General features: G+C 37.2%; 1 pseudogene; it reads left to right on the forward strand.

Moving 5' to 3' along the window:
• LOC129206315 (uncharacterized) overlaps positions 1-27080 on the forward strand; it is an 85276-nt pseudogene that overhangs the window by 13428 nt on the left and 44768 nt on the right.

The raw sequence follows: 27080 nt of genomic DNA on the forward strand, positions 1-27080 counted from the left end.
GAACTAGGTGAGTTCAGGGTAGTGTAAACTGTGGAGTAGCCCTGATTCTTTTCTTCTGGTAGTCCACTGTGGCCTACAAGGGCCTAAGGGGCTTGCAGGTTGACCTAGACCCTGTTTTTTATTCCTTCTCCGCTCAGAAAAATGTGAAATCTTTTCAACAAAACTTTAAGGCTGGTTTTTTTCTCTTTATTTGCTGCTATAAGTTATTCCACATATAAAGGTGATAGAATGCAGAATATTTCTCTTTCAATGAGCTAGATATCTAAAGATGTGACTTAAATCAAGGGTCTAGCTTAGCTGTATCAGCCAAAAACAATCCAAGCCAAAGGAGCTGATGACAAATATGTGAGAAATCAAACATATTTGATGATAAGGAAATAATGCCAGAAACCTTGCATTGACTTGGTTCATCCTTATTCATGAACAGAGATGAGTCACAATCAGGCACTGGCTTGAACTTAGTTCAGCTTTTTCATTCTGTTGCCCACCTCTATTTCTGTCATATGGAATAATGATTTTCTAGCAGAATACAAGGAGGCAAGTTGGAATTCAGTTTTTGTCTACTAGGCTGTTTTGGGTTTTCGATTGGGGTTTTTTTTTGTTTTTTGTTTGTGAGGTTTTTTTTAAGATGCATATGCTCAGCAAAGAAAACTTTAATTTCAACACCTGAAGTTACTCCAAGTAGCTGAAAACAGATCATCATAATGGAAAAGCGTTGCCCAATTTTGATAGGAAGGGCTGGTAAAAATGGTCATGTTGCCCATTCATGCAAAAGCGTGGTTGAAGGAAGATTCACTGAACATATTAGCAGCACCCTCGATGTTGAGTGAGGTGCTTCAAATAAGCCATCTGGTTTATACTTTGAAAAAAAAAATAATGCTATAATTGAAACACTTGCAAGACCACTCATCTTTTATGGTTGGACTTACTCAATGAGGTAATACTGCTGTCTCCAGAATGGCTCATCCTGGCCAACAAAGCCTAATTCAGATTCTTCACCTTTCTTTTAATGAGTTGAAATGCTGCACTCTTTCCAAGTCACTGTTAGTATATATATATATTCATAGTTAAGCTATGAGAGATCTGGTTCTGGAAAGAAAATAGAATCCCAGAAGCCATAGATCTATAAATATTTGCCAAACCTATCTTTTCTACAGATAGGTTCTATATGAAAAAATACATTAATACTAGGACTTCTGAATGCCCTGGTGAAAATTAACTTTTACAATGAAAGTCAGTTTTCCTCTCCTGGCTTAACAGATGATTCTAGTAAGAAATCTGTTTTCTGAATGAAAGACTTGGTGTGATAGAGGCCAGAAACTGAAAGGCCAAGTGTTGGATGGTATTGCTTTATCTATGACAGCTGAACAGTTTTGAAAATCTGATCTTCAGAGCTGAAGGACTGCCAAAAGCTGGAGGCCTTAGTATGTTGCTTAGGCTCACCACTAAACAGGGGTTGCAGAATCACACTGTCTCTTGAGTTCACTCAGTGTGAAAACATCTGCGCCCCCTTTTTCCTCTATAAAGGGACATTGGCTAGTTGCTGAGCTTCAGCTGAAGCATAAGTCTTATCTCTAATTCTCTTTTGTGTCACCATTTTAGGTGATCTGTAGTCAGTCACACCTGGGTAGAATGGAAAAAATCAAGGCTGGGATTCAATTTGAGTCCTCAATATAAATGGGTTTTTAAGAAACAATCAAATTACTCCTGTCTGCTTCAGGCACATTTACCTAATTTTTTCTTATTGTGTAAGAGAAATGGCCAATTTTTCTGTCAAAAAAAAAAAAAGTGTCAGATGAAGAGATGTTATCCTTTTTAGATTCCAGTGTAACTGGTTTTAAATTATGTGTTCCTAAAATGGTGGGGCCATTGGTAATTAACACTATTACAATTTCAAACCATCTAGCAAAATTTGTGGGGGTTTAATGTTATGATGGCTCACTTCGATCTTACAACAGGAAACTCTGGAACTGATTATTTTTCTTGCTTGATTCATCACAGTTCATATATCTATCAGAAAAAGCATACTTGTTTAATAACATGAAGATACACAACTGATGGGAGCGTTTTCATAGGAATACATGTAAAATGTTTCATTTCATAAAGGACAGTGTTAGCTGGAAATCAGATTTGCAGCAAGGAAAGGAGAAGAAAGAGCTGTAGCACTGCAAATAAACAGTGCATTTTCAAATACAGCTTGAATCATAAAATAAAAAAGGTGAGGAGATTTCACTTTCTAAGACAGGAAAACAATTTGACCTTTACGAAAGATATTCACACTATGTATTGCTCAGGCCCTTTGATGCTTTGTTGATAAAATCAAAAGCTGTTTAGAGCAAATTAGAGTTAGCTTGATTTTGAAGCAATTGAAAAAACAAGAACAGTTTGCAGCAGTGATAAAACAGACTTTTGCTCTCCTAACCAAGGCCATAGTCTTTTGAACTCCCGTTTTTATTCTTTCCTCTGTTTCTTCTGACCCACTATTATTTCTTGTTCATCTTCTATTTTTGCATTACAGTTTAACATAAAAGCTTTGCTGAATGGAACAGGGTTTGTTTGGGACTACAGCTTTGTATGGATTTCTAAAGGGATTTGTAGGCAATCTTTATGAGTACTGCTATATTTTTAGTAGTCCTCTCACTTGCCTATTAAATACAGGGCTGAACAATAGTAATTACTGCACAAATACCAAGGTCCCAAAGTAGTACCATTTACTTCAATGAAGAGCTGCTGTGAAAGCACATTTGAAAAATAACCCATGGTGACAAGAGATGGGGAAGAAGGGAAAGAAACTGCAGTTCAAAGGGCTTTTTCTGAGGGAACATAATTCATTCATGTGTATACAAGATTCTTTTCCCCGTTGTTTGCATTTTCACTACAATAAAACAGGCCCATGGAAGTGCCTTGTGGGCAGAAAACGAATTCTTTAATGGAAAGGTTTATATGACTGAAGTAAAGAAAGGCAGTGAAACAGGGCATCACTGGGAGGCTGGAAATGAGCTGGATCAGCTAGGAGGGGATCAGCTATACAAGGGGTTGAAGGGAGAAGATTAACTGTGTGATCAGACTTAGTAGCAGGGTGCAACAAAAGACGTGCAAGGTGCAGCAGGAGAGATGTCAAGGTCAAGGAGTGTCAGTGAAGACACTTTCCTGAACTGGAAATCTTAGGGCTGCCTTCCATCAATGTCCCTGTGGAGGTGCAATGCCAATGAAGGACCCCCAAGGTATTCAGGAGCGTGCTGGTGTAACTTCTATTGTGTTTGTAAATCCAGTATTGCTTTGGTGAAGATGAGCCATCGTAGCGGCATAATATTTTCATTATTTGCAAGCACTAGTTGTACACCACAATTGGAAACTCTATATTCATTTATTTTTTCAGGTTATGTTTCTGCTCTTTCAAGACTGCTGCAAAATAAGAACTGTTGATTTTATTAAGCTTTTCCTTTTTTTTTTAGAAATGAAAGCTTTCTTGGGAAAGTATCACTCTTTTAAGGATTTATTTTGGTTTTGCCAATAAATATATTTTTCTTATACCCTTAATTTTTTTCTATGTTTATGGAGCCCACAGTCTTTTTTCTTTTAGATTATAAAAGGAATTAGCAAAGGAAGTAAGGAAAGAGAAAAAAGGCATATGTTTCCTTTTTCCCCAAAATCTTAAGAATATAGAAGATAAGGCATTTGACATTGTTTTCACTCATTCTAGCATTTCACATTTTGTCTTTCTTTTGTACATTATGAACTCCAGATCTCAAACAAAATTGTGTACATGCCAATACTGTCTCGAGACAGGTCCACTGCTTGGTTAAGTAGACCACGTCATCATTGAACTCTGGCATTAGGAAAAAAAAAATAGAGTCTGGGGCTTTGCTCATGTTTCCTTTTAAACAGGGTAGCTTTGTAGATCCGCCTCACCCCATGTTTACCCAGTGAAGTAAAATTCATCATAAACGATCCCCCCCCCCAACTGCCACCCCCTGGCTTTTCAAAAATGCTGTCTGCAAATGCTGTATGGGAACCCTATTTATAAGTAGATTTCTGCCATTCGGGTTGAAGACTCCATTCTCTTCCCTGGTGAGGTGTGGGTGTGCTAACCAAGCAGCTGAACTGGGTGAATGATACTCTGATATTACAGGCACTTGGAGGAGATTTCATGATTTCTAATGCACAAAAATAAAGCTGCTGAGACTGGCATGACATAAACACTTAATATTCTTCTCAACACAAGCAGGAAATGAGACCAAATTTCAGATGTATTTCTTGAATTACTGTTGTTTTCTATATGCCCTTGAAATGTGTTGCATGTAAACAAACCTATCCTCTGGGTTGGCTAACCGGACTAACACATGCATTCTTGATTCTTCAAAGCAATCGCTTTACTTGCCAACATCAAATTCAATTCTAAAGCCTAGGAAAATTTAAGGACATATAATTTCAACATCTGCTTTTTTTTTTTGACCAAAATGTAAAACACAGTCTGAATGGTTTATGATTTGAAACATGCTTAGAAAAAACACACTACTTTAATTGAGCATAAATTTATTATAACTCTAGCATGGGCCCACTCAGTTGCAGTGTATACCAGCTTTTCCACAGGACATTTTATCAGAGTTTGTGCTAAGCAGAGAGCACCATAATAGAAAGTTTAGTTTACAGAGAGCATATTTATTTCAAGTATTTCATGCATGTAGATGTTTTCAACATGAGCTGGCAAAACCACTTTACATAAAATGTGCAACAATGCAACTACCTTTTCTAAACAAAACAAGGTTGTTCTGTTTGCTTGTTAAGCCAGCTTTAGTAGTTCTTAGAAATGCCATTTATTAAATGTCAAACTAATTACTTGTAATATCAACCCTGAAAAGCAAACCTTTGTGGGTGCACTTTCAGAAGCCTTATTCTTCTCTATTCTGTCTGGTACATTTCCAGTAAACAAACTGATGTTTTCCCAAACATACTAAACTATTTGCTAAATATGTATCTTTGTTTAGAATATAGAAGGATGTTTCATAAAACTGTAATGAAAGGAAATGCAGAATGTGTTTTAATTTTAAATAACCAGGTTTTTAAAACGTGTCTGTGATACACAACGAATGAAATCTAGCAAATATCCCATGTCTGGCAGGGACCAGTTCCACTTCTGTGGGGTAGCAGGGATTGGTTTGGTTCTTGCTGCTGAACCTGACACCAAAAGCAAAATTAGTGCCAATTCAATAGCTATTTCTACACCATGAATCATTACATCTTCCATTGGCGGCTTGGCACTGAAAGTGTGCTACCAGCAGTAACTGTGCTATTAGGAAGAGTAACAGACCTCCTTTAGTTGAGAAAAAGAGCTTAGTAGAAAGAAAACAAATTTCAGTGTTATGAGTGCTTTGTCTGCAACAACATGCAAATCAGTAAAAATGAAATGAAAGTTGTGAATCAGTAGAAATAAGAGAAATGGACTAGAGAATTTCTATACTGTTTAAACTACAAAACCAAAATTCTTGCATTTGAAAACTCAACAAGCTCTGAAGTAGCCTAAGTATATAGCTGAGAGGGAAAATGATTATGAGCACTGTCATGGTGTGTTAGTTAAATCTAGTTTACCTAGGTAACCATGAAGTAAAATTGCAGCAGTCCAAATGAGCTAGCATAGGGTTAAAGTCAAGGGTAGAAGTGACAAAGGCTGAAGCTTGCAGATGAAAGAGCTCGGGAACAGAAACTGTAATTTTTGCATTGGTAGCTGCTGTACCTACACGTGGGCACAGGTAGTTCCCGTTCGGGAAAGTTTGCATTCTGCATATCAAAAAAGGCAAGTTAAATTAATGCATTCACAAAATAGACCAAGAATGAGGCTAAAAAGTCAGACTTTAGCAATGTTTTGGCATGTCAAAATGCAGTCTGAGCACTGGATATTTTAGGAAAACCCATCAAGTTTTAATTGTTCTATCGATCCATACAGGAGTTAAGGTCTTAGATTGCTCAAAATTCCATTAGACAGCCAAGTTTTTGTATGCTTTTAAAGTTTGCCCCAAACAAATCACGTGTCAAGCAAAAAAGTTAATTAGCAAATATTTTCAGATGAAGTTTTGAAAACAAAAATAGTTCATAACAAAGGAATTTATTAGCATGATATTATATCTTTAAGTGTTATGAGCTTCTAATGAGATCTTAAATGCTCCTATATCTTATATTACCTGAGAATTGCAAAGACATCATAACATTATGTTCATTCTGGAATATTTAAATACTTTCTTGCTGCACTGAAGTTGTACTTTTAATTCTTATATATGTATATAATCTCTTATTATACATACACATAAATATACATAAAACATTTCCATAAGTTTATATAAAGTTGTATTAAAAAAGACTAATTCTATTACAGCCTGTGCCACTGGAGACATACAGAAAATACTTATTTCTTGTTATGCAACTTAAAATAAATGTAATAGAAGTTGCAATGTAGACAGGGAGTGCAGTCTCCTATTTTGGTGCTCTGCTGAGCCACAATCTTATTTATGCTATCCTGGCAGTGTAAAAGATACCAAAGTGGATACAAACTTCAACCTCATGCATTCCAAGACTGCTTTACGTTTCTTGATCCTGGCCACTATTTTTCCTGTTCACTATTTCAGAGCACTCATAGACTGACTTTATAGATAAAATTGAAATGCTTTGAATTAATTTTCTAACACAAAGTTATTAAACTAGCCCCCTTTAAATTTTACATATAAACTATGAACTGCTAATTCTATATTGCAGTTAATATTTACTTGTAAGTACTATAGATTAAAAATGAGTGTCTTATTCAAAAAGGCGTTAGCTAGCTGTGAATTTTCATCAACTTCCTCCTCTTTCCTCCACGTGCTCATTTTTGGAGTGAAATGGTAACTGGGAAAAAGAGTGCATTTGTGAGAAGCTTGGTTTAAACTCTGGCTTTTCTCAGTTATTTATTGGATCATATAGATGTTTCTTTCACAGGATTCCTGCAACAATCTTTGACTTTAAAAAGGGTCCATGAAGGTTAAAAGCCCTCCTGGATGACTTTACACAAATGTTCTTTATAGGAAAGGGCCAGATAAAAATGCCTGACATCAAAATGAAGCACAATGGGAATTCAGAAGAGAAGTTAATTTGGGACCTGATAAAGTTCAATAAGTGTAGAGAACTTGGGGAGGTATAAAGAATATTAATTTGTTTATTTCTTTTTTAAACTGAATTTTGACTCACTGGTCCCTGGAGTTGCAAAGTGATGTAAACTCTGTTTTTTCCTCACCAATTTTTTTTTATATTCCTGATATTTATTAAGTTCTCAGGCTCCAAGGTGAACGGTGTCATGTATAATGGAAAAGCATATTGCCAAGCTGTGGGAATACACAATCGAAGCAGAGAGCCCCAATGTGTTGTGATCTCTGAATGTCTCTGCATTAAAATATTTGCCTGTGATCATTACATGGCTTCTTTATCTTTCATACCTAGGTGTCTCAGCCATTTTTCAAACATAATTTCTCTTCATAGAGGAGGGATTAATGCAAATACAGGCAATAGACAACATTCTGCAGTATTTCGTAAATGATCAAGCTTTTTAGAAGTGACTCAAATAAGTGAACTTTGCAGTGGATTCCATTAGACATTCACAGACAAAGTTAGAAGTTGTAAAATCTGCCTATGCCTAACCGAATAAATAAAAGGTGCAAAAGAAAGAGATAGATCTTTAAATCCTGTTCTTTCTTGCATGTAGAGGCTTAAACGTCATTTAGCTGCATGTTTCCTAATGGTAAGCTGTACCTGCTCTATCAAATATAGAGCAGAATTTACTGTGTATTTTTTAAATATAGTCTAAGAGGTCATTCAGTCCTAAGGAACTTAGTAGTTAGAAAAATCATCTATCCTGGTAGCAGCCATGAGACTACCATCAGTTCCCTGCAGGGATTAAAATTATGTAACCTTAGAGACAATGCTGGATCTAGCTGGCAGCGATGGCAACTCCTAGGCTGGTAGAGATTGCAGAAATTATCTGGCAAAATAGGAAAATAGAAGAGCATGGCCTGAGTCTTAAGCATTGTATCACAGCATTCTTTACATGGTCATCTTTCCCTAGTGTTTTTCATCTTTTCTCATCGGTAAATCCTTGACAGAATTTTTGTCGGTTTTGGGTAGAAGGCTAAGCTGTCATGTGCTATTAAATGTAAGTGTTGTGCACAGTAGAATAAAAGAAAGCATATGATATTTTTAAGGGTTAATATGGCAAATGCAGAAAGAATAATAAAGAAAAGAAAGAAAGATAATAATAAATTACCGGTGCTGAAATAGAGTGTGCAGTCCTGGTCACAGCATTCCAAAAAGCATGTGGCAGAAGCAGGGTGGCACTTTTACAGTCCAAGGCCTTGACAAAATTTACCTGGAAAAAGCTTCAGAAAAGAGCACTATACTACAAAAAAGGGACATTTAAACAGGTACCTATGTCTCAGGCTTACTGAGTAGTAAAGAAAAGACAGATCAGGAAATTCCATCTTCATGTGCTCCCTTGTTCCTAATAGAAAAAAAAAAAAAAAAAAGAAAAAGGATATTTCAAAGAGAAAATACCCCCACACACTTTTCACAAAACTGCAATTACTTCTTGAGGTAATTTTTTAAAAATGAAATTATTGATACCAACATGTAAAAATATCAAGAATACCTGGAGTCATTATTAACTGTAAAACTAAAATGTGCTAGTGACATTAAACTCCATGACTGAAGACCAGCCAATCTAGAGAGGGGAAGGAGCTCTGTTAAATGGAGATTTCTCTGTATGGTTTGCAATTAAAATTGTCTCAGCAGTGTTTAGTGTGTGCTATTTTTGGAGAATGAGTCCTGGACAAGAAGGACCATTGACCTCTTTCAGTGAGGCAGCTTCTATTGTTACGTATGTAATGGGCAAAACTAGCATGATTTTCATTTTCATTTCATTAGCCAGATTTGATTCTGTTTTTCTGAAATGGTCACATCTACTACAAGAGGTATCAAACTCTTTTGATCTCCCTGATGTTCCAGAGCACTCACTGAAGTCAAGATTGTATTTGCTTTTCAAAAACTAGAGCAGAAAATTCTTTCTCCCATCAGTATAAAAACTATTGCAGTATGGGTTAGGCGTGTTGCCATTTCAAATTTGTAACGTAACAATCACTACCATCTGATGGAATAACTACTTACAGTCATTCATTTGTACAAAACCATCAGATGATCTAATTGTTTTCGAGAACTTTATCATTAAGTACTTTATCTTAAAATGTAAGCTGGCAATTAATGATTTTAAGCAATGTATGCATTTTCATTAAATAAGGTTGTATAGGAACCAGGAATTCAATGAACTTGAAGCTGATAGGAAGTCTTAGAAAATAATGTAGTGTATGTGTATTTTACAATTCAGAATATTTTGACGATAGAGTATATTATCAGAGTAGAGCGAGAACTAAGTTGTGAGTTGGCACGAGGCACTCATAGTGACTGTAGTGGAGTTGTAGTTTGATAAGAAATCAGACTGGCTCTTCAAAATACCTTCAAAAGCAGCCCTGTTCCTGGTTTCAGCCCTGATCTGAAAAGAGGTGTACTAATTAGGTAATTTTCAGATAAAAGAACAGTAAGTCTTGCAGCCAACATGCTTGAAGAGAAGGACAAGAACCTATGCTAATTCTTTCCATGGTAGGGTGGATGGAAGAATGCAGAGCTGCTTTTATGCCTTGCTGTGGAGGATATCTGGATGAAAATTAGGCTTTTTATTTTTCCTTTGAAAATACTTGTGGGACTGCGTTAAAAGCTATGCAATGAGCTGCAGACTTTGAGTTTTTACTAGTTTTGTTGTTATTGATCTAGACAATGAGCTTGAGAATATTTTAAGTGATTTATGGAAACTGCTGACTGACCCAGTAGGAAGCAGATGGCAACTCCACTTCTGGGAACTGAAACTACTAATTCAATAACTTGAGTACAAATAAATAATACGACACAATATGGATAAATGACATATTTTTCAAAAACACACCGATCTTCCCAACAGGCAAAGTATACCAGGACTGGAGAGGCATGATTGCCCCAAATCCTGTGAAGGACTACAGCCAAGCAAGGCAAAAACCATGAAGGGCAAGGAGGTGTGTAAAATGACCAAATATTGGTCAGGAAGAATCAGCTCTGTATACACTAGAAATTCTTGCATTTTAGTAATGACCTTTGCTTTCTACATCAGTGATCTATCATATAAACAATGTTGTTATCAAAACAGGGGAACAAAGTTTACAGTTGGAGCAGTAGCCAAAATTTTGGGTCCAGAGAATTCTCAGCTTACCAGATACCCTTACATTATTATGAGTACCATTATGAATACCATGCCCATTACTATGGACAAAGCAGTGCTTCAGTGTTGGTGCTCTACCGTGAGTAGAACTACCACGAGTACAACTTCCATGAATGTCAGTCTATTGCTTTATGTACATGCATATGACATATTACATACAGACTGTCATATAAAGAACAGATCCCTGTTTTAAACTAAACCAAACAGTACATCTAGATTTCTGGAGTACCCAGACTTTTAAATGCTGATAGTTACCATGTGTTAGATAACACAGGCTAATTTCAAGACTGAAATAACTTTATCTAGATAAACCCTTTCTTTAAGAAGAGGGACAGGTAGACTGATATTTGATTTCCAATATTTGCATCGTCATGGCACGGCTATCTCAGGGTTTCACCAACTTGACTCTTTTACAACATACTATCCAGAAATGTAAGCTTTTTTTCCCAGTGGGCTAATAATGCTGAAATTGTTTGACCTAGCTTCATGTAATATAAGACAGAAACTGGATAATTCAAGTTACCATACCTTTATAGAAATTTAAACAAATATTTTATGAAAAATACCAAACACTTCAAAGATTACAGATTCTCAAATTCATATAGTTAAAATGAGGTAAAGCTCAGAAAGCAATAGAAACATTTAACAAAACTTTACACGTTCTATACACAAGATTTAGATACTATATGGTTTGAAGTACAAAGATTAAATGTTAAAAGTAATTTAAAGTAGCAAGCAGCTGTTGGAGGTAACTTCCCTACTCAAAGTTTTCTATTTGACCTTAGAAGTGAATAGATCCTATTATTCAAAAAATAATTTTAAACATATCTTAGCCTGTTGGAAAACACTTGTGGTGACTGAAAGGCTTGCAAGAAACAAAATATTTCTTTTGCTCTTAAAAAGGAGCCTCTATCTGTGAATAAAGCATAATATAAAAGAAGAGAGAAGTTTTAATAGCATAAATGGAGTTGGACAGGATTCTGGATAGTGACAGTTGAAATTCTAGCACCTCTTCAATTGAGAGATGTTATCCCTAAAAGCGTCTTATAATGACAGTTACTTTTAAATGAGTCATCCTCAGATATATACAGTCAGATAATTGTTCTCTGTATTCTTTGGAAAACACTACGAACCTAGCCTTCGTATAAACAAGAACTCTTCTTTCTGTACTGTAATTCAGTCAGTTAATTCACAAAGAGAATGACTTTGGACTGATAAGGGTATTTTCACCTAATGAATCCAGGACCTTGCTGAGGGTGGCTGTGCCATTTAGATATTCATTAAGCACTAGTTTTCACTTATTTAATTTTTATTTTTTTTTGCTCCCACTTCTTCCATGAAAAACCAGCTCTTGTCTCCTTTGGTGGTCAGAAACCTTCAGTTTTTATCCTAAATTTAGGCAAGGCCAGTTTATACTTACTCTTTGTTTTGTCAGCATTGCTATTTGGTTTTATAGCTCTTCTCCCTCCTTGACCTTTTACACCCACTCCTGCCTGAATCAATTGTGTCCACTGTTCACATTTGCCTCTCTGGGCTGAAAAAGGTGAAATTACTTTTGTCCTCTCGTATGAGACACTGTTCATTGCCCTAATTGTCCTCACAGACATTTCTCTGCACTTTAACTAGTCAGAATTCACCTTGCTGGAATGCTGCGTGACCACAGTGACACAGAATATAAAAATTCTCTCAGACGCTGAGGTAAGCAACTCTGGTGCAGTTTGTGCAGCAGTTCATGTGGAAGGGCATGCACGAAGGGCGCTGTAGCTCTGCCAGTTCGACCAGGGAGCAAAGGTGTCCGCCTGGCAGAAGGACATGGGCTCTGCACCCGCCACAACTGATGCAGCTTCTGAGACAGAGCCCCGGTGGGAACATGCGGTGTCAGGCTGCAGGGGGTGCCCTGCTCTTATGCCAGTGTTGGACAACAGCAGTGAGCACACCTCATTTTACTTTGCTTTGTAGCACTTGGTGAAAAGTGTTTTTTTCAGCAAGGATAAGCCAGCATTTCCTCTACAAGGAGCAAATGACAGAATTAAACCTGGCAAGGATGTCAAGGATAACAAGAAGGGCTTTTTCAAGTACATCAGTAGAAAAAGGAAGACTATGGAAAATGTGGGCCCGCTGCTGAATGAGGTGAGTGCCCTGGTGACAGAAGAAACAGAGAAGGTGGAATTACTGAAAGCCTTCTTTGCTTTGGTCTTTACTGCTAAGGCTGTCCCTCAGGAATCGCAGACCCTGGAGGTAGGAGAGAAAGTCTGGAGAAAGGAAGACTTTCTCTTGGTCGAGGAGGATTGGGTTAGAGACCATTTAGGCAAACTTGACGTCCACAAATCCATGGGCCCCAATGGGATGCACCCATGAGTGCTGAGGCAGTTGGCAGATGTTACCGCTAAGCCACTCTCCATCATCTTTGAAAAGTCATGGAGAACAGGAGAGGTGCCTGAGGACTGGAGGAAAGCCAACATCACTCCGGTCTTCAAAAAGGGCAAGAAGGAGGACCCAGGAAACTACAGGCCAGTCAGTCTCACCTCCATTCCTGGAAAGGTGATGGAACAGCTCATTTTAGGGGTCATCTCTAAGCATGCGGAGGAAAAGGAGGTTATCAGGAGTGGTCAACCTGGATTCACCAAGGGGAAATCATGCCTGACCAATCTGATAGCCTTCAATGATGGCTTGACTGTCAGGATAGATGAGGGAGAGCAGTGGATGTTGTCCACCTTGACTTCAGGAAGGCTTTCGACACCATCTCCCATAACATCCTCATAGATAAGCTTAGAAAGTGTGAGTTAGATGAGTGGACAGTGAGGTGGATTGAGAACTGGCTGAATGGCAGAGCTCGGAGGGTTGTGATAAGTGGCAAAGATTCTAGTTGGAGGCCTGTAGCTAGTGGTGTGCCCCAGGGGTCAGTACTGGGTCTGGTCTTGGTCAACATATTCATCAATGAGCTGGATGAAGGGACAGAGGGTACCCTCAGCAAGTTTGCTGACAATACAAAACTGGGAGGAGTGGCTGATACACCAGAAGGCTGTGCTGCCATTCAGTGAGACCTGGACAGGCTGGAGAGCTGGGCGGAGAAGAACCTAATGAAATTCAACAAAGGCAAGTGTAGGGTCCTGCACCTGGGGAGGAATAACTCCATGCAGCAGTACAGGTTAGGGGTTGTCCTGCTGGGAAGCAGCTCTGCAGAGAAGGACCTGGGAGTCCTGGTGGACAACAAGTTCTCCATGAGGCAGCAATGTGCCTTTGTGGCCAAGAAGGCCAATGGTATCCTGGGGTGCATAAGGAAGAATGTGGCCAGCAGGTCGAGGGAGGTTCTCCTCCCCCTCTACTCTGCCCTGGTGAGGCCACATCTGTAGGCCGGTGTGTCCAGTTCTGGGCTTCCCAGTTCAAGACAGACAAGGAGCTACCGGAGAGAGTCCAGTGGAGGGCTATGAGGATGCTTAGGGGACTTGAACATCTCTCGTATGAGGAAAGGCTGAGAGCACTGGGTCTGTTTAGCCTGGAGAAGAGAAGACTGAGAGGGGATCTTATCAATGCTTATAAATATCTAAAGGGCGGGTGTCAAGAGGATGGGGCCAGACTCTTCTCAGTGGTGCCCCGCAACAGGACGAGGGCCCATGGGCATAAACTGGAGCACAGGAAGTTCCATCTGAACATGAAGAAAAACTTCTTTACTGTGAGGGTGACCGAGCACTGGGACAGGCTGCCCAGAGAGGTTGTGGAGTCTCCTTCTCTGGAGATATTCAAAACCTGCCTGGACATGATCCTTTTCAACCTGCTCTAGGTGATCCCGCTTTAGCAGGGAGGTTGGACTAGATGATCTCCAGAGGTCCCTTCCAACCCTTACCCTTATGTGATTCTGTGATTCTGTGAAGTATACCTTGACTTTAGGCAAATCCTGAAGCTCTGCTGAAATGTTTTCCCTGCAGAAATGAGTTTCAATGGCATTTTTGTCAAGAAGAATTTCTCAGGCCTAGAATATCTACTGTGGGGAGGAAAGGAGAAAAACAGAAACTCTAACCTTTTCATGAAAACAAGCATGCAGAGGGGGTTTTGGGTAGGCTGTGAAAACGTGAAGTTGAAATCACTTTGCTGATTCATTCAGGGCATTTTATTCAATATGTGTTTCCAGCATCACAAGTGAATGTGGTAGCCACTGTGTAGAATCTCTTGACTTTGTTCTGCAACAAAACAAAGCTGTACTTCAAAATCTTGAAATGTCATGTGAAGTTATGAGTGAGCCTGTAAAGAACACATTATCCAAAGACAGGATAGTACTCTCTATTTGTATAGATAAACGTAGCTAACCTACCTTCTCGAAAGAGGCTTTGACGATAGGCCTGTGTTGCCAATGCAGTTACGCTGTTTTCACAACTGAATCTGGGGTACATCCTTTCAATTATTTTCCACATCAGTTCAGCTTTGTATTTGCAATACCCATGTTCCTGGTAGGTAAGTTACCATGTAAACTTAGGTACTTGCTTCATGGCATTTTTATTTGATTAAAGCCAGCTACAGTGTCTAATCTACCAAGAAGAAAAGATAACCTGGATTAAAATGCAGAGAAGAAGTGAGGAATAAGAAGTAGAAAGCATGCCATACACAAAGACATCTTTGTTACTGAACATTTCATGTGAAGGAAAATCACCTTGCAGAGTATTTCCATGTCTGACTGCATTTTCTTTAATGAGAAAAGGCAACAGAGATTTTATGAATCTGGATAAAACAGTGAGTGTGCTCAGAAAGTGCCTGTAGCTTTGCTTACATCTACACACAAGGAGTATTGTTGTTTCAGAATGGCTTTCATGTTTTCTCTGAAAAATTAACAGAAACAAAAAAGTGAGAGTGGCTCATTAAACTTTAAAATGTGCTTAATAAAATTGTTCCCCAAAAGACACATGTGGAAGAATGTGTTATAGGCAAAGTGTTACGTTACCAGAATGCCATTATTTTGAATTATTGATTTATTTTCTTTGAGAGGAAATAGAATATAGCTGTGGTGTTTTAAGAGCTGAGATAGCTGGGTTTGCTTGCAATTTGCACTTTAGTAGGGTTTCGCACTTGACCTAAAAGAGGAGACATATATTTAAATCGAAAGCTCTTTCAAAGCTAGCTGTGAACTACCCATTTCTACATTATGATTCAAGGCTGATAAAGAGTTCTACTGTTTATCATGCAAAGTGGTTCCATGGTTCAAATTCACCAGTTTAGACAGAATACCATAATAATCTGAATTGAACAAAATATGAAACACCCTTTTCCACTCTTATCATCTCTGATTCACAATAGAATGATTAGCTTCTGTTCTTCCCGTTGATGAATGATGCCAGTTTCAATGTTCCAGCATGCAATTGTAGGTGTTTTTCCTGTGCTACCTTGTAGGCTTGGCAGAAACTCTTTGTAGATGGTCCAAAAAAACCTCTTTAATGCACTTTATGTTCATTCTTAAGATTAACCTTTACCACACTATCAGTTCTAAAGTAACAACCATTAAGCTCCCGATGTACTGTGACAACTCGGTGTCATGCTGATCAAAATCACTTCGTTTCCTCGTGTTACTTCATCTGTCTGTATTCCTTTGTTGTCTCACGATTTTTACTGCAATTGTGAATTATCTGAGATAGTAATTGTTCTATACTTACTGTATTTAAGCAGCGTCCAGCATTATGGGGCACTGTGGCCAAGACTAAGGTCTTGAGTTTCTGTGGCGTGGTACCACTAACTATAACAGATGAGCTGAATTTTTTGTGGTTGCTACGTAGTCACCTCTTCCAGTCTTTCATATGACACTCTTCGTCCAGTTTCTTCTGGGCTGCAGTGATCTGTGGTCTTATTGCAAAAGTTCTCTTTATTTATTTATTTTTTTTAACTTTGGGACAGAACCCTTAATGGTCTTTTGAGTCATCAGGGTCCTGCATTTCAGCTTTTCCTCAATTTCAGAAATGCTGGAAATGTTACTTTCAGAAATTGCTGGAAATTTTTAAATGATATTTTGAGAATTTTTTCATTATTTTTGTAGATTAATGGAATTATTATATCCATATATATCCTGTCCTAATAAGAAAATTGAAGGTATTCTCAAACAGATCTTGGGCCCTGTACAAAAGAGGAACCAGACTAGCAGAGCTAGAATGGAATCTATTAGTTTGCTACCCCTGATTCTGGAGTAGCTTTCCATGCAAACATTATTCTTAAATAAAAAAGTTACTTTTATTCCAGAATAATTATTCTGCTCACAAAGCAGCACCAGCTCTGAGACAAAGCTGAGACTTCTAACACTTTGTAAGTTTATCTCTGAATTCCTGCTGTGCAGATGGCACAGTGGGCTGGGGAGCAGCAGGACTGGGAAGCAATAGAGGAGTTGGCAGGTTGGTGAAGAAGATAACAGGTGGCTTGTGAAGTGGAAACAAGGTCTTTATTGCAGGCCACCCTTGTCTCAGGCAGAATAAAACTTTAAATTCAAAGGGGGGAGGTAGCCTTACATGAAAGCGTATGGAACCTACTGGACCACATAGTGGAGACTTGAAAGGTAGTTTGGGAAGTAAAGGAAAAGAATTGTGAATTTTTGGAAAGCCCTAGGTAAAAATTTGAAATCTAGAGGGAGGAATGGCTGTTCAAAGGGTAGCTACACTGAGATGGTGGACCAGTAGAAATAGAGGGCTGTGGAAGAAAAATACTCTATGAAGTCTTCAGATGAGATAGTTTGGTTGTGGGTTTTTTTTCTTTTTTTTTTCTTTTTTTTTCTTTTTTCTTTTTTCTTTTTTTCTTTTTTTTTTTTTTTATAAGCAACCTTATCAGAGTACAGATTGCAGTAACAGCCAATTAAATTCCCTTTGCAAGTGGGTGGCAGGAGACTGAACTCAATTGGCAAGTGGCTCATCATAGTGTGAAGTGGGAACAGCTCAGTCAGAGTCAAACACATGCTTCACTGCACTGTTTTATATGGAAGGTTCTGAGAAGATAAAGCCATTTGACTCCTTTGTTATAGCAGTGTATCAAATAGCCTGGCGAGTGCAAATTGTAAAGAACCTTTGCATGTATTTCTCACCTCCCACTTTTCAGGGGTTGATAACATGATTTTCCTTATTGTTAAAAGGGAAGATCAAGCTATGTGGTCAACTTACTTTAAGAAGGTAAGGTAAAATATACCTTACTTAAGAAAGAATACTTAAGAAAGTAAGATGAAAAATAGTTTTCACTCAGCTGTATTAAGCCTGATGGGTAGCAATCTGCTAATCAAAGGTTTATCTTCTCAAAATGTTCATTTTTTAAATGAACAATACTTTTAAGCATTTGAAACTTGATTCACAAATATCAGAGATATTCAGAGATCAGGTCCCAGCACATACTGATCACATGCATAGTAGGATTATGGTTTCTATTGTCAGCTCATAATCAGAATCACATACTGATAAGCACAGCTGGAGGACCTGAGTCCCTTGGACAATGTCTTGATAGCATTTGGGAAATATGTGAATTACTAAGATAACTTTCTAAGTTACTTCAAATGTATCAAGTATCTATCTTGCTCTGAATTCATACATTTATACCCAGACATGTGCAAAGTCACTTACTGTAGTGTTGGATCTTTGCCCAGGAATTCATTTTTGGAGAATGACTCTTGAGGTCTTATGCAGATAGCATGCTTATTGCACCTCTATGTCCGTTCTTTTCTCATGTTTTCTCTCAGACAGCTGGTGTTACCATCCAATAAAATAACTAGTCACATCTCAATTGCACAAAAAGTGTAATTTCATCTTCATATTAAATCATAGATGGTGACTTTATTAGGCATTGCCTTGGCTTTAGACCACATGAACTAAAATGTAGATTGCCTTTCAGCATATGCCTACATGCCTGACAGGTTTCCAAATGGATGAATGGGATTGATAAAATGATGGCTTTAGCTACTCTAGCTCTGGGAGGAGCAACTTCAGGGCTCAAATCCCTAGATTTGATCAAAACCAGAAGTGAAGACCAAAATATAGGAAGCTAGTATAAAAGCCAACCAAACTGGACCAGAATACTCAGTGGTGACACAGAACTTAATAAATAAATGACCAAAGAACCATACACCTATAAAATAATGTACTAAGTAAGACTATTCCTGAGCATGGGAATGCATTTTAGCTCTCCCACCAGATAACAGTTAATTGCAGTGGTGGCTGATGATCCCAAATTATACAAGGGTGTGCAGAGCCAGGTCTTCTGTTTGCAATAGCAATTGCTTGAAGTGCAAGAGCAGTCTCGTAAGAAGAATGTTTTTTCTAACAGTTGGGTAACTCATACCTCACTGCTTGAAATCTGTAATACAAATCAGCACACTGACTTGCAGCCTTTAAAATCTGCCTTCTTTGATTAAAAAATGATAATCAGTGTCTAGCATTCAAGCTTTGTGGGTAGACTTGCTAAATGAACACTTAAGAGAGTGATTTAGTTGTACTTAATTCATTGCCGACATTAATCTAGCATGTACCACATCTGATTTTTCAAATGAAATCATGTTTTGTTATTTGTTCATGAAAACATGCTGGTAATTGAAAAAGTAATGAAAGCATTTGGTGGAGGGAATCACCCTATACACGTACACCTGAATGAGCTCTGAATTTGGCATTTTCACACAGGCAGGAACTTGGAACCATTGTGGTTAGTTGCCTGAAATGGCTAACCAAAGGGAGTGCAAAACACAGTAGGAGGGTGGGTATGGAAAAGAAAAGAACTTAGTGGTGAACAGAAAACATTACTATGTCTGTGTAACTTGAGGCAAGTAGCAGTGTGAAGAGAGGTTACAGTCAGGAGTTAGTGACAGAAGCCAAGCACGTCAAGTCAGAAGAAGAATCAGGGGAAGTATTGGGAGAATAGCATGGCTGAGAGCTAGGCTGAAGTGTCAGGAAGTCCATAGAGAACGGTAAAGTCTAAATTGGTAGATAATAGGCAAGGCTAGCATACAATTAAATATGAGAGTCTGGTTTGAGTAAATGAGACTAAGGAGCAGGATCTGAGGCATGAGGTAGCCAAAAATATGTGGAAACATACAACCAGTGGGACTCACTTTTTAATGAGGTAGATAGGAGCAATTCACCTGTCAGGCATGCAGTCTTTCCTTCAGCTGATTGAATGCATCAGGTCCTTATCTGATAGGAAGACTCCTGAGACAAACTGTAATGCTGGTAATCTAATTGGAATTTACTAAGACTATCAAAGTACCTGTGTAGCTGGCTGCTGATTGGGATAGAGGTTTTATTACATCCACAGTACACCAATGTCTTAAATACCATGTGCCAGCAATGCTGTCCTAAAAAGAAGGAATTTAGAAGGTAGTGTATGGCATTGCCAGAGGTGTGCAATAGTTTCTGTCATAAAACAGACTAAATAAGCTGGGAATCGTCAGGTAGGAAATTGTTTCATGCTGTATTTACTGATAATGGATATCATATACCATTTTACCATCCATTGATTCAGTATCATAAAATCTAGATGACAGAGGTAACAGAGCAGGAATAAAAATCTTGAAAGTGGGGGAAAGGCTAATAATAATATAAATTGTTTTTCTAGCTCAAGAACTAGAGGGATGTGATGAAATCACCAGGTAGCATATTTAGAAAAAAAAATACAAAAATCTTTTTCATATAATGCATAACTGAATTGTGGATCTGGCAGCCACAGGTGTTGCAAAGTCTGAAAATAGAAAAGGGATCAAAAAAGGGATTAGACAATTTGATGTCTGATTGGTTATTCAGTGGCTATTAAACATGTTGTCTCTAGCTCAATCACTAAACTGCTGATAATCAGAAGTCTATAACGGAGACAAACCAACCTTCAAAGTGCCATGTTTCTTAAGCCTGCCTATACTCCTTTGTTGGACGTTGTTAGGAAGAGCATATTGCAATGGGTTGGTATTTGGTGTGATGTCAGATATTTATTATTAAACATGCTTTGTTTATCGCTGCGTTGCAGGAACACAGGAATTAAAATGACAAAGGACATCTGAGGGGGTTATAGTTACATGCTTCAGTTATATACTGGTTTTGGGGTTTTTTTCCTTCTTTTTTGCTCTGAGACTTTTACAGATGATGATATCCTTTCTAAGAGGTAGCCAGGTCAGAAATGCATCACAACAAAAGCCAAACAGTGATAGCAAATGTTTGTGGGTTTTGTGTTTTCATAATTAATTAAATGAAAACGCTGTTAGAATTATAATGTAGCAGGACAGGGAGTAGTCATTGAGGAGATGGAAAGCAGAAAGCAATATTTACCCTTTTTGAACCTGCACATCTGAATTTATAACAAAATATTGCTAGGTTCATCCCTAACATCTGCTGTTACCGATTAGGTTGGTTTATTTCTTTAACTTTTTAGTTTTGCTCAGTAAAACAGTAAGTCCTATCTAAATTTAAAATCTTTTAAAGTATATGTACAGTTCTTGACATACATGGCAGTTATAAGCTGTCTTAGATTTTACCTATCTATCTAACTGATTAGGTCTTTCTTCTGTCTTTCCAGATTGTGGTAGACTACCAAGCCAACAAAAAGAAGAGTGCTGCATCAAGTGCTAAGTCAGAAAGGAGGAATATGAGGTGCTTTTTTTCCTATTCATCTTTTGTAAATATGGCAGCAGATGAAACTGATTTACTTATTTTCAAACTTATTTTTCAATATTTTTCTTTTAGAAATTAATATTGAAAACTGACAAAGGCATTAGAAAGCATGAATAGCTCTTAGTCATACATTTACACTATTTCCAAGTAGAATCCATAGTTTCTCAATGTCATTAAGTTAAAAACCTCAGAAAGGTGATTCTGGGTTCTTCTGTGCGATGAATGAGATCTGTTTGTTTGATCTCCCATTAACATCATTGCAGCCTCAGGAAACTAGGCAAATTTTAGTATCAGGCCCACTGAAGTTGAAAACTGTGTCTCCAACTGGAAGTGAAAGCTGTTGTGCCTGTCCTTATGGCTTGCCTTTATTCCTCCGTGTTGTTTCCTTGTCGTGTTTTGCCTTCTGTGTACAACCTGAGTGAATAATTTGGGATGTATCTTTGAATTTAAGCAGTGTTTCATCGTCGTCTTAATTTATGTCTGCATGAATTGTAATTAGCTGGTCATCAAAATTCTACTAAGCCATACATTGATTATGTATATGCATATCTTCAGATTTTATTTGTAAAGTGATAATTTCTGGATTGAGAACATACTGACACTTATGAGTAATCACTGGGCTCCAGTTCAGCACTCCATCTGTATTCAGCAAAACACTTAAGCATATGCTTAATTTTAACTCTAGCTCAGGTAAGCATGCAATTGCCTCTATAGCATTTTAAGTATATGCCTCACCTTAAGCATATCCTTAAATCCTACTAAAGCTAAAATCAAACACATCCTTAAGTGTCTTCATGAATATGGATAACTACTAAATGAGGTTTGATGAAATGAAATAACAAGAAATGCCTGGCCATGATTTCGTTAGTGTTCTACAGGCAGGGAAAATGTAACAGAGAAATAATATATTTGTTTCTTGAAATTCTAAAAGCTAAACTGTGTACTGTTGAAGATAAAATATTTTATAAACTGAGGGAGTGTCTTTCTACCCCTAGAAGAAGACTGTATCAGTAGGAAATCAAGACTTCATTCTCAGTATTTCATTAAGTTCAGAATGTTCAATAAAATTCTGTTTCATTCTTTAAACAAGACATTTCAGATAATGTATCTAAATCTGTTTAAAATTACAAATAATAATAAGAGTGCAACTGGTCACAGAAACTTACAAAGCAAATGAGTAAACTGTACAGAGGTGGTAAGGATGTTACAGCTTATAGCGTGTTTGCTATGATTTTGTTTTATTTTCAATGCTGAAGTGTTTGATTCACAGCACCATTCTTTGTTTCAGTCCATTTTCACTCTTGCTGCTTCAACCTCTACAATCTTTCTGCACTATTTATGTGAAAAGCTCTTTGCATTTTTTATTTCAGATCCTCTCTTATTGCAGTTCATGAAGTCTTTCAACAGTAGGCTGTTAATCCTTAGCAGATTAATATGATTTCAGTGATAATCCTTTCATTTGTTGAATTTTTAAGACATATAATCATTAAAGAAAGTGCTTGACAGATTTTCCATTAAAGTAGTACAAAGCAGGTGGTATGTCTTTAATGTATGTTGGTAGCACTTTATGTTTCTCATTTATAAAATTAAATTTGCAGATGAAGCAAATAAGTCTAGGGTTAGTTATTGGTCTTCTCCCTTTGGTATTACAGTTCAAATCCAGTCAAGGAAAAAAAATTATTCAGGGGTTTGCAGACAAACTAGGGTTAGAATACTGTTTGAATACTCTTTTCACAACTCCATTGCTACTTTTCATCTGGAGTAAGGGTCAGCTTGGGTTCTGTCCTGACCATCTGTCCTGTAAAGCACCAAGTTAAGTATATGGAGAAAACGCAGCGTATAATTTAATATGTGAGATTTGCCTTTGGGTAGGCCATAGGATGTAAATGGTACACAAGAGTTATTCCAGCTCTCTGCACTAGACTAATTCCTGTCTTCATTTAAGTTAAACATGTAACTGAAATACTCTTCCCCAGATGGAACTGAAGTCTGTAATCATCTCACAATAACGGCACACACAAATCTCTTTCCATTACAGTTTTTGGTTTGGTGTTGAATCCCAGCTCACTATCCATGACTGTCTTTTTCATTCAAATTCTTTACCCTCTGTTTTGTCTTCTTTTTCCTCTGATATTTCCCATATTGAGTTATTTCTCATTTTCCTGTGTTTTTTTATGCACACTGATGAAACAGTAGACAGGAAGAGAAGGCACAGGCATTGCAATATAGTGATACTGAGTACGCTCGTAAGCCACATTTTAGTAAAGATCTCAGAAGTGATGCTTCAAAGTTATTTTACAAATGGCAGAAATGCTTTTCAGCTAGAGATCTGAGGGAAAGGAAGCAGACACCACAACTCTTTAGGAAAATCAGGTCCTGAACTTGGCAAACCTTTAGCTGATTTTGTCACATATTTGCAGCTTTAAAATGATTTGGCCTATGCAACAGCCAAAATAAGTGTCCTTTAATCACTTCCAACCTATTAACAGATGGGCATACAGCTTTTATAAATGGGGCATACAAAATACTCCGATATCAGCCAAAACTAATTAGTAGCATTATCTGAACTGAAATTTGTGAGTGATGGAATATATATTAATGCAGATAAACTGTTGGTTTGATAGAAATTCCTTTTCAAACATCATGCTTGCTATTTGTTCTGTTCTAGTATGTTCTAAACACTTATTACATAAAAACTACCTTTTTTTTCCTGTTTAGCTATTTTCTTCTATTAAACCAACAAATTTTCCTGTAAAAGTTATCACTAGAGATAGTATGACTGAGAGAAATCACATAAAGCAAGTGGTAGTTTAGTATGCATTTTTTGTGACATATAAGAACAGTGTAACTTGAACACAACCTTAAACTAAATCTTAATCTTTAAGAACAGCACAAAATACTGATATAAGACATTATTTATACAGCAGTGCCAGAGCATATTAAATATATCTTTACACAGCACTATTAATCAGAATATGTAAATTGCATGATTGTGAGATTATAAAAAAAATTGCCACATGTATAATTCAGTAGGAAGATCCATTTAATGCATTGCCATCAGATCTGCAGCATGGATTTGATTTTACAAAGACATCTGTAGTGCAGACAGCTGCTGTACCTAAGTGAGGATTTGATTGTACACTCGATCTTTCAAACAGCCACTTGTCCATATCTTTCACATCATTTTTATTATCGTGGATTTAAAAAAGAATGTAATGGTTACAAAATCAGAATTGTTCTGAAATACATTTTCATTTTTAAAAAGTAAAATGTGTTGATTTTAGGAAGACTTTCTTTCCTTCCCTCCGAGTGCCCTGCCTCCCCCAAATAATCTACCTCTACCTCCACTTACATAGTGATTTGAGGATCTTGCTTGAAAAATCAAACTATATCTAGAATCTGAAATAAATCTGAAAACAGTGGTAAGAAAACATTTCAAACTTTTCTTCCTGTAAGATAGCACAATGGGACCTGCCCTCCCAACATAGATTGTTGCCTTTGATAAAAATTTTCCCAAAATTTGGAAAAAAACAATCTATAGAAATACTGTATATATTCTATATACCCATGTTTCTAATAAGTCAGGTAGTTCCCTTCCAGTCCCTCTGACATAATGTTTTTCCTTGGTTTGAAGACAGTTGATTTGATCAGTCCAGAGATGTAGGTCTTGGGTATCCTCATGCTTGGCACATTCTCGTGTCTCAGAGTAGATAGGCGTTACCTGCAAACTGGCTAGACCTGTCTAGAAGCAGTTGTGGTGATAAGTCCACTCATTTCCCCGAGCAACCTATGAAACTGCAATTTACTTAACAATCTACAGGCAAATTAAAATGCTGCTGTTCTCTGATAGAATCGCTGGGGAAAATAATAAATGCACAACCTCTGCTGGTATGGGGCTGAATTAAGCTGGTAGAGGGTTTCATTCTTTGTTCAGTGGAAAAGGATCGAGGGTGTACCAGATTACAAGTGAGTGGTGAAATTGTGGTCCCATACTGTGAGGTTATATGAAATACCTGGAAGATTTTTTAGCCAGTAGAGAGATCAAGATTGATGGAACAGATTTGTCTTGGTGACATAGAGTGGAATGATGAATACGTGCAAATGATATTTTTTAATTATAAGAAGATGGTCCGATGAGAAATCCTGCAGGCTCTTGGCTAGAAAGAGAAAGTGTTACAGAATACCAGAAAATAACCAGTTTGAAATTCATCATCTAAGTTATTTTGTTTAAAAACCCCCACAATATATTATAAACTCAAAACCAAAAACCAAACAAAAAACCCATCAAAAGATAAGATTTTGATAAATGCTCAGATCTCAATTTCTCAAGCATTTTATCTGACTAGCACCTTGCTTAATTAAGACCAAGCATCAAAAAACATTTTCCTCTCAATTCAATGATATTTCAAGCAGATTGGTTTAGTCTTGGCACAATCTGGATGTGGTAAGTAAAATTACAACTGACTTTACAGCACACAGCTACTTATGACCTTTACTATAAAATTACTGTTTTGATTCACAATTGTACCTTCAGAAAAAAAAAAAAAGTTCTAAATGTGGTTGATGAAAAATCCTCAGCTATGTTTTCGTTTACATTTCTGCCAGTTACACTGCTTGAAATGCAAAATGTAGCATTTTGATTATTCATCATATATATTTTGATCATTTCCTCAGCTGGGACATAGGCGAGTAATCACACAGGAGGACTTTAGAAATGAAACTTTGGAGAGTTCCTTTCTACTCATTCTGTATCAAGACAAAGTTGAGAGCTTTCAGGGTTTTAAAATTACTTTTACTAATTTTACTGTAGCAAGTACATGTACAATTCAGATTATTGAATAGCTTGGCTTTTCTGGTGTTTCTGCTATCTTGTTTTGACAGGAAAATCTCCAATACAGCTTTTCTTGGTGTGTTCTTATGAAAAGGATTGGTTTCAAAACTTTGCTATGTTCTCGTAAAATATTTTTTTGGGGGGTTATATTTCCTGGCAACTTTAATGAATACACATTAATAAAAATCCATGGAAGTTAGCATTCAGATGAAAGAGACACTTAAAGGTTTCGATGTGTCTATCTGCTATAGTTTGTATTATCAGTTCAGTTGTAAGACCTGGTATGTAAGTTATTTTTTTAGTCTTACTCAAATAATTTTTTTTTTTAAATAGTGTATTTTCACACAAAATATGACTTTCTGTGTTCTCCATTTTGTAAAAAACTGTACAGTTGAATAGGAATTCAAAATGTTAACAATGTTTGAAATAATAACTTAATCTTTCTAGTTTACAAAGCCATGGGCATTGTGCAGATCTACACAGCTGCAGCAGCAGAGTTGGAAAGCAGATTTGGATGCTAATTCTGTAATTGTAGATGGTAAATGACCAACAGTTCCTTTTCAATCTTTTCAAGCTATTCATGTAAATAAAAGGATTCTATGTGATTCTGTAATTATTTTAGGTGCACATTACAATTTGTCTTCTAGAATTTTGATTCATAGTTCCAGCATTTGTCCACCAAACTGAAAAATAAATCTTCCATACTTTAATTTCTAGTGACAAACGCCTTGACCTTCAAACTCAGAAGAAGGTGAAGAAAAACGTAACTCACCCGGAAGTCTTTGGAGCTTCTTGTGATAGTAGAAAGCATATTAGCAATAGAGAAGTACTTAAAGCAGTCCTTTGCGTTCAAAGATATGTGAGAGGGTGGCTTGAACACAGGGCATTCAAGAGAGTAAAAATTAAGGTAAAGTCTTGATTGTTTAATCCATGTGCCATATTATAGTAGTTAAGAATTCTTGATTATTACTATTTTGCTATGAAAAAAACACCCATGCTTAGCTAGTCTGTCTGTCATGGCTGTTCTGCCCCTTCAAGGTTAGGGAGAATTCAGTGTTAGCGAGTGCTCTACTGGGACCCATTTCCATTACTTGATCTCAAGAAAGCTCTCTATTAGTTTTTACAAGAGAATGGCCTGTGTGACATTTGCTCCCTCTGCCTTCAGAGAGTCTTGGTGTACATACATGTTGTACTGTTAATTCTGGGGCTTGCAGTTTTTTGGGTAGAGAATCAGGCTGTAACTAAGAGACTGTTTATTGCACTCTTCTTCTCCCACTCCCTTTTAAGCTTCACTTACTGAAAAAAAATTAATCATGGATTCTATAGTATAATTATT

This window comes from Grus americana, chromosome 4 (assembly GCF_028858705.1).
Source record: "Grus americana isolate bGruAme1 chromosome 4, bGruAme1.mat, whole genome shotgun sequence".
In the NCBI taxonomy this organism is placed as follows: Eukaryota; Metazoa; Chordata; class Aves; order Gruiformes; family Gruidae; genus Grus; species Grus americana.